Below are 9,910 nucleotides of genomic sequence, written 5' to 3'. Positions count from 1 at the left end.
GTTTCAGGATCTGAATAGGGCCCTGCTGCATTCATATTGACCTGAAAGTAAATATGTTATTAACTGCCATAAAGTTGACTTTGACTTATGGCAAACTTATTGTTGAAGTTACTCTGAGCAAATAACTGAGACCAAATTCTGAATCAGGATTCACATGGAACCAAAGGGCTTTCTACTGCATATAGCTTTTGAAAAATTCTAATATCTAAATTACCATTTCCAACAATATTGTCAGGCACCACAATTGATGGAGGTTTGCTTCACACAAGAGAACAATACTTCTTGTGGCTGGTCTGCCTGTCTGCCTGTGTTGAGCCCATTCTGGAAGGGCATACACGCCTTCAAAGGGATCGGGTTCATAGTTTGTAAGTGCTCATGAGGCATAATTAGCTAAGGTGGTTTGGGGCACCTTTATCAGTTTAAGTTGATAGACCATCTAAAACCTTGCTTAGACAGAGAGTTTTGCAAATGCTTTTCATGCTTCTTTAGTAATATGCTACACCTTGGTCAGTAGCCTTACCAGTGTTGGTATTACCCTTGTGCATTAACTCATGGTGTCCCCGGAAACAAGCTACCATCTTACAGCTCCAGTGAGTGGGAATTTAAGAATTGGTTTGATGCTTTTATATTGTTGTATTCTTGTTACTGCTTGCTTTAATATCCAGAATCCTGTTGTAATGCTATACAAGCTGCAAAACTTCCTCCAAAGCTACACAGAGGCAAGGAAGTAATATTTGCCAGTACACACATCCTGCTTCCCTCATGTCTTACTTCCTTCACTGCTGTTGCATACATTGGTTTATTGTAATTTTTATTTTACTGTATTACACATGACCTATATTATAGTGGTTGGTTGAAAAAAACAATCAGTAAATCAGCCAGTCTTTCCAATTTATACCATTTTATAAAGATTGTCAGGTCTTGGCTTCATAACCTATTTTGAATGACAAGACTGCAAACTTCAGCAAATCATGCAAAGTGCTGTTTGAGGCAATTGAAAGTCAGAAGGCAGTCTCTGCTTATTGAAGTCCCTACTCAAATAACCAGACTGCCTGGCCCTTTTTTAACCCATACCTCCCAACATCAAAAATGAAAACCAAGAAATGTCAGAATATGCCAAAGTTATTATAAATAAATAAATAAATAAACTTTATTTATTGACCTATATCCCTGAAGGAACTCAGGGCAGCTTCCAACATATATGGAAATCATTCAATGCCAGGAAAAAGACATAATAACAAATTATATCAAAACAATGAACATCAAAGAAAATAGAACAGACATTACTATAAACTTAAGATCAAATAGAAATTAGACAAAAAATAAAACTTGACAATGAAGAATAACAGACAAGCTAGGAAAGGCTGCAGCAGTTTGCTTCTGTCTGAGCTTCTGGAGAGATGGCAGGACCCCACCTTCTCTCCTCCTCAACATTTTGCTGAAGAATGAAGTGCAAACTACTTTTGCACACTGCAGTGCTTGGAGTAAGCAGAGGGCAAGGCAGGAAAATAGGGAAAGGGAGAAATTGAAATTATTAAAGAAGTTGAAAAAGTGGGACAGATGATTATTTCATACCATCCCTGCCAAAGTGGGATAGTTGTAGAATATGGTAGCCTTAGGAAAAATTCCATTGGAATTCAAGAAGCATATAGCATCAAAGATCTTCCTAGGCAATTGAGGTTTATATATCTGTGGAATATCCAGGGTGGGATAAAGAACTCTTGTCTGTTTGAGGCAATCCACAGATATATAAACTTCACTTGGCTAGTTTCCATGAGGATACCTGCCATAGATGTGAAGGAAACATCACGAGAGAATGCTTCTGAAACATGACCATACAGCCTGGAAAACTCACAGCAACCCAGTGATTCCAACTATGAAAGCCTTTGACCACACAAAAATTGCATAATACAAGAACGCAATACATGTTATACAACAAGTTATATAATGATCTGAATTTTCTCTGGGAGAATCTTACTCCACGGCCATTTCATTTTAAAGCCAAATATCGGTAATGTCTCTAATTCAATTGAGTGTTTTTAAGCAGTTTGGAGATTCAATATTGAAAGCTCAATAAATGGGATTTAGCTTCTGTGAGCTAAACAATGAGCATATCTATTGGCAGTTTGATAAATACTCTACTGCCTTCCTTTTCTTGTAGGTAAGTCATGGATTCTATATGTATTTTTCCTACTTTCCTTTACAAATGGTTCCAGAATAGGAAGTGGCACAGCCAATTCTTTAATTTCAAAATTGGCACCTCCTCCATTTGTCATGGGGAACAAAGCTTAGCAGCTTAATTCCCCAGACTCAGGGGCACATTGCAATAGCAGCTGTTGTCATTTTGTTGACCAAGCCAGCTAACAGACAGGTCAAATGGATGATGAGAAAGCAAGGTGGAAGAACATGGGAGAATCTTCAAATTCTCATTTCCTATTTATTTACTTCAGCTTCTACCTAACAGAAACCTTTCCACAAATTCCAAATTTTTGACTCATCTAAAAAGCAGCCTGCCCATCTTTACACATCTTGGCTTCTTTCCACAAGGGTCTGCCATAGGCTTGGATTACAATGGGGGGAGTGTCATTTCCTTCGATCTCTCCCATATATCTATTCCTTACATCTGTATATCTCTTCTGAATAAAAAAAATCATTTCCCAAAAATCATTTCTCATCTTATGAATATCTATCACTAGGCAGATGTTTTAAAATCTGAATGGGCATAGCAATAAAATAATAAAACAGCTGGACAACAATGCATCCAGCTAATCTAAATTGGCTATGCCCTTATTATATTCAAACTTGTTATCCAAGCAGAGGCTTACTATCCTTCGTCCAGTCCTCTTAATCAGTCTTTTGTTGCCAACAGCTCTGACTCTTTTCTCTGTGCCTCCAGCCTTCTTTCCCACCTCCTTCTTTATTTCTCTGGCATTGTGCTTTTGGCTTTAAAATATTTTCTCTCCCCGATTCCACAAAATTAGGCAGAAGAAAGCACAAGCTGCAGAGATATGTCTTTGCCTGAGCTGAGTGGGATAGACAGGATTGCAAGCCTTCCTCTCCTCTGCTCCTACCAAGTTAATTGAATGCAAATTATTTTTGCACTTTGAACTCAGTTTGCAGCAATAGAGATAGGGAAAGGGGGAAAGTAAGAGGAAAAGGAAACTGGGAGATTTTACAAGTATCTGAAAAAAAGGGGGGATGACAGAAATTGGGACAGTTGCATGGTGTAAGCAATAGCATTGTGATGGATGGGTCTGTATTTCATTTCTGTCCGTTATTATTATTTGTTTCATTCCATTATGTTTAGTGAACATCATTGTATTGGTAGGGGGTGTTTAAAGCAAATAATATGAGATGAGATCCTGGGATATAGGTTAGTATGGAAGGGGCCTGGGTCCCCATTGACATATAATCCAGTTCAATGTGGATTTTATACAGCTGTGTGGAAGGGCCACTAAAGCACCTTTGGTCTTCATGACAATGCATTTTGGCATTCATTTTCTTCCTTTCCCCCACCTTGCCTGATGAATATAACTGTTCTTGCAGAAGCTTACACACACATGGAGCCCGAGTTTGTGGTTTTATTTTATGATCAATGTGGCTGCTTCTGCAATTTGTGTTTTCTGTTTCGCACATGTAATTTGAGTTATGATATTGCAATATAAATGTTGGGCCCCGTCTACATTGCCATACACAGTCCAGATTATCTGCTTTGAACTGGATTATCTGGAAGTATAGACTCATATAATCCAGTTCAAAACAGACAATGTGGATTCTGCTTTGATAATCTGTATTATATGGCAGTGTAGAAGGGGCCTAGGTTTTCTTTAATACACATCACAGATAATTTTTAAACTGGATTATATGAGTCCCCACTGCCAGATAACCTGGAATAAACAGATAATCTAGGATCAGGTGCTGGGATATAGGAGCAGTGTAAAAAGGCCCTCAGATAACACAGTTCAAAGCAGATATTGTGGATATTGTGGATTATTTGCCTTGATATTCTGGGTTATATAGTTGTGTGATAGGGCCTAGTGTTGTGCTAGTAGAGCAGTTCAATGCTATTTTAGCTTTCAGGACTCCATCCTGAACAATCCCGGATTTCTTAGTTTGATGCGGTATCTAGAATCCTCTGTTAGATCTCTAATGCATTCTGCTGAGAACCCTTCCACACAGCCATATAATCCAGAATATCAAGGCAGAAAATCCCACAATATCTGCCTTGAACTGGTTTATCTGAGTCCACACTGCCATTCAAAGCAGAACATGGGGGATTTTATTCAGCTGTGTGGAAGCGCCCTGAATTGCAAGAATTTGGGGCTTTCTGGCAGATAATCCTAAATGCCTCATGGACTCAAGAATTCTAGGATTCCATAGGTCAGCACCATGGCAATTAATGGGATATTAAAATGCTATAATTGTGTGATATGGATCTACCCAAGGTTCAGCTTTACACTCAAGGCATCCACTTGAAAGTTTGTAACTTATAGGTCTTTTCCTCAGTAGAGGATGTTTCTGTTCCTTCACACTACATCATTCATAATTTTAATAATATCTATAATTATTGGGTTGTTGTTAATTTTCCAGGCTGTATGGCCATGTTCCAGAAGCATTCTCTCCTGATATTTCACCTGCATGTATGGCAGGCATCCTCAGAAGTTGTGAGGTCTCACAACTTCTGAGAATGCCTGCCATAAATGGAGGCAAAATGTCAGGAGAGAATGATTCTGGAACATGGGTATCCTCAGAGGTTGTGAGAATGCCTGCCATAGATTAGAAACAAACCTTTTCAGAATGCAGATATCTCAGCTCTTTGTTCCTTCCTTACCCACTTTCTAAGAAGCCAAGATTTCTGGAGATTGTTACATATTTTTCTAACCTTCTTGTGTCTGTCCTTTTCCTCTGACATTTTCCACTGCACTTTTTAAAAATACAGGATTCATTAAAACTAACCTTCAGTCTAGAAGGTTATGAGTCCTTCCAAACCTACAAGTGATGACACACAAGAGTACCAGGAAATGGGAAACGTTTTTTAATCTCATATTGTTTTAAAGGAAACTGCTTCACTCCTAATTTTCAAGGGGAGTGATGGACAAGGATAGCAACAGTGCTTTAAATACTGAGCATAAAAAAACTGCTTCAGATTAATCTGAGTATATTTTAACATGGAAATGCTCCTAACTCCCTTATCTTTCCCATTGCACCTGGCACTGTGTCCTATTTAAATTTACAAATCCAAAGCTCATATGAAGTAAATGATCAGATTTCATCAAGCACGTTTGGGGAAGGGGGAAAATCCTCTGCATTTGGTCATTCATTGCCCCTTCCCCGCTGCACATGTGGGAGGAGAGAGATTGTGGAGAACCTATAAATTTACTATATAAATTGAAAAGCCTAACCTTGCACAGTAATCTTCATCACTATCCATTTAAGAAAAACACATTTCTTCAATGCCATATGAAGCTAGCAGTGAAGGTTTGGCCATTAAATCAGTTTTTAATGGTGCCTTGGGAGACTGAAATGGTATGAAAAGCATTGACTAAAGTCAGTATGATGGACCATAAAGAGGGTCGGTGGGTAGTAATTTAATTCAACCTTTCTATTTCTCCTCTACCGTCAGTTTCATGACTGTTGTGCCCCTTTCTGTCTCCTAGCCCAGGACAAGTGTTATGGTAGATCCAGCAACTTCTCAAATGAAGATTCAGGCATAGAGTTGTCTATGGCCCCTTCCACATTATTTGCTTTGAACTGGAATATATGGCAGTGTGGACTCAGATAACCCAGTTCAAAGTAGATATTGTGGAATTTTTTTTCTTTCTTTTTTTTTGTGTGTCTTTTATATTTTTGTATTTTCTGGTGGACTTGGGGGTAGGGGGATGTACCTCTTACTTTTTTTCCTACTTTTCTATCATCTTTTTTTTAATATTCTCCCTCTTTCGATGTTATTCTTAAAATCTTAATAAAAAACTATTATATAAAAAAGTAGATATTGTGGGATTTTCTGCCTTGATATTCTGGGTTATATGACTATCTGGAAGGGCCTTATGTACTCTCCACAAGACTGGGAACCCTGGTTACTCTGGTCCACATTTTCATGGATTCTTGCACGCTGGAGGAAGAGGACTTTAGTGGAGAATGAATGGCATGGCCACTCTCTGTTCAAGTTATACTTTTAAAAAATCATCTGTTTTTTTCTATTTTAAAAAAATCATTTCCTTGTGGTTATTTTTTTTAAAAAAAACTCACCACCTTAGAATTGAATCAGTGATATAAGACACATGGGCTTGCATTTGAACTGCATGATATTCTTCCTTTAGCTTGCAGTGAAGTCAAAGTAACTCCAAATATAAATGTTACTCTTATGTTACAGTTTCACCATAGCTTATTTTGTATTTATACAAAAGTGACAGTTGATAGTTTACAAAACTGGATTAGAGTTACACAATGAAAGGAACAAATGCCCCTTCCACACAGCTGAATAAAATCCCACATGATCTGGACTTAGGACCCTTACACACAGCCATATAACCGAGAATTCCAGGGCAGAAAATCCCACAATATCTGCTTTGAACTGGATTATCTGAGTCCACACTGCCATATATTCCAGTTCAAAGTAGAAAATGTGGGATTTTATTCAGCTGTGTGGAAGGAGCCTCAGATAACCCAGTTCAAAGCCGACATAGGTTTTCAAATGCTGTATGCTATTGTTATTGTTATTATTTATTGCTTGTTGTGTATTTTTGTTTTTGAGTTTTTATTTTAATTGTTTTGTATTGATTATTTGTTATCACTTTTGTTTATTGATGTGTTGTGGGCTTGGCCTCATGTAAGCCACACCGAGTCCCTTGGGGAGATGGTAGCAGGTACAAATAAAGTGTTGTTGTTGTTGTTGTTGTTGTTATTATTATTATTATATTGTGGGATTTTCTGCCTGGAGATCCTGGGTTATATGCCTGTGTGGAAGGGCCCAATGTTATGACTTCTAAGGATATCAACTGATTATCTTACTTAATCTTGTCTTACTTAACTGCTGGGTGTGCCTGCCCTGTTTGGCATAAGTCTGCCTATGCAAAGCAGGTGAACATAGCATTGAATGAAACATGCAGAATAATCACAGGATGTCTTAAACCTATACCTGTTGATAAACTCTACAAGCTAGCTGGCATTACCCAACCCACCCCTCGATGTGCAACAGAAAGTTGCTGCTAAATATGAGAGAAATAAGGCTGAACACTGTGAAAGCCATCCACTACATGACTACCAGCCTCCTCCCAGCAGACTTAAATCAAGGCAAAGCTTTATGAGAACTACCACTCCTCTTGGCGTCCCTCCAGCAACAGCAAGTGTATCCCTCTGGACAGCTAAACCAGGAAATCCCAACTGGATGGCCCCCCATGAGGGTCTTCCTCCAGGGGCAAACCAAGAATGGGCAACCTGGAAGTCCCTGAATAGACTCAGAAGTGGAGTAGGCAGATCAAAAGACAACCTGGCAAAATGGCACTACCTAAAAGAAACCCACACCTTATGTGACTGTGGAGCAGAACAGACAACTCTGCATCTGTATGCTTGTCCCCTATGCCCTGACTCATGTACAGAGGAAGAATTGTTGGAGGCTACAGACTTTTGCTGTTGCCCATTTTTGGTCAAAAGATATTTAGCAGCCTGTACTCCTATTTTTATCAGTTGTATACTAATTTATGCAATGCTTTTGATACTGAATAAAATAAATTGATTATTCCTGTGTTGTTGGGTTAAAGTTATTATAGTTTGCTCCTCACATTTGCTGGTGTTCAGGATCGTCATGAAAGCAGAAAAAGCACAATTAAAAATACTTAAAACAGTGGTTCTCAACCTGTGGGTCCCCAGGTGTTTTGGTCTACAACTCCTAGAAACCATAACCAGTTTACCAGCTGTTAGGATTTCTGGGAGATGAAGGCCAAAACATCTGGGGACACACAGGTTGAGAACCACTGACCTAAAAAAACACCTCTCCAAGAATCTGTAATCCAGTGGTTGTCAACCTGTGGATCCCCAGATGTTTTGGCCTTGAACTCCCAGAAATCCTAAAGCTAGTAAACTGGCTGAGATTTCTGAGTGTTGTAGGCCAAAACACCTGGGGACCCACAGGTTGAAAACCATTGCTCTATTCTTTCAGTACAACTTTCTGCTCAACTTCCATCAGACCATAGAGTTGGACTGGGGAAGCTAAAAACTACTACACAGACCATGTTAATCAAATCTACAAATAATACAACCTGGAAAAAAATAACTTGTATATGTGGAGGGCCAGCTGTTACTGCAAGCAATGCCTTTTTGGAACTAGTTATCTTCAAGGCCTCCATTATATAGGCATTGACTTCTACTCTAAATACATGACCCACCATGTAGCCTTCTATTTTGCTGTTGGTCTCCAACCCCACGTAATTCTATTTTTGGAAAACTAAAAATTGGTCCCTGGAGGAGGAATACCTCTCCACACAAGCATCTTTTTTTCAAATCCCAGACTCTCTCTTTCAATATGCAAACTTTTCCAGCCCTTTCCAGGTCAAATTTGACACTCATTACAATATGTTCTGAGTGAAAGTCAGCAGTACTTCTAGATAATGGCCTCCTCATGGCACAAGGCACAAATGTCGGATATTTGAAAAATGGGTTCCTCAAGGGTGGCTCTGGCTTGCCAAGGCTCTTTCTAAAAGGAACTCAGGAAGCTTTTAATGTGCTGCCAGTTTCCTCTCTGCTTTTCAGTGGGAAATTCAATGCAGAATAATCAATCAGTTCAGATTCTGAATGCCGCTTGTTCCAAGGAAGGGCCTTCGGCAGCAGCTTGCACTGTCTGTCTCACCCCACTTCCAAGCAGACAGCATTTGGGGCTGAGAAAAGTCTCTCCTGAGTTCAGACAAAAAGGATTAGGTTTCTAATTACATTGCTTGCCCTGTGGTAATCTGATGGCCAAAAACAGAAAGATCTGATGCTGAACACCTAAAGCTGCTGGCTTATAAGGTACAGATCTATTTCCTTTTGTCAACAAGGGCACATGCACACAACATAACTATGGCACTTCTATTCTACTTCAATGAAATCCTGGGATTTGCAGTTTGGGGAGGGGCATTCATCATTCACAACCTGAGAGTTCCTCCAGTGCCTCCCCAAACTACAAACCCCAAGACTCCATGAAGTGAATCGATGGAAGTTGAAGGTGAATAATAGTACTAGTTGTGTATTCCTTATCTGAAATGCTTAGGACCAAAGTGTTTTGAAGTTTGGATGGTTTTAAATTTTTGAATACCTATCTATATTGTCATATACGTATATAATGACATCTTGGAAACAAGAGACAAGTCTAAACACAACATTCATTTATGTTTCAAATAGCTTGAAGGTAATTTAATACAATAATCTAAATAATTTGTGCATGAAACAAGGTATTAGAAAGCAAAGGTGTTGCTATGTCAGCCACACATGTGGAAAATTTTGGAGTATTTCAGATTTTGGAATTCTAAATAAAAGATGCTCGACTTGTGCTATGCAGGTGGTCCCTGAGTTACAAACATCTGACTTACAAATGACTCATAGTTAAGAATGGGGGTGAAACATCAGGAATCTCTTCACATCTCCCTCCCCCCATACTGTTTCACTGGTAGTTGCCGGCAAAATGGCAGCATGTGGGATGCTTTGCAGTACTCCATTTACTCAGCCTCCTTCCGCCATCACATTGAGAGAGTGGGACAATGTCCCTATCAGATGGGGGAAAGGGTGGCAACATGCACCATTGCATTGTCCTTTCCCCCACCAGATGGGGAAAGGGGCAAAAAAAAACCACAACTCACTTTGAGTTGGTGGCAAGGAAGCGTCTTGTGATGCTTCCTCGCCACTTCGAGAATCAATGTGGGGGAGGGCAAGCCAGCAT

Source organism: Anolis sagrei, chromosome 2 (genome assembly GCF_037176765.1).
Source record: "Anolis sagrei isolate rAnoSag1 chromosome 2, rAnoSag1.mat, whole genome shotgun sequence".
In the NCBI taxonomy this organism is placed as follows: Eukaryota; Metazoa; Chordata; class Lepidosauria; order Squamata; family Dactyloidae; genus Anolis; species Anolis sagrei.
The sequence above is the reverse complement of the archived record's forward strand: the minus strand, read 5'-3'. Positions refer to the sequence as shown.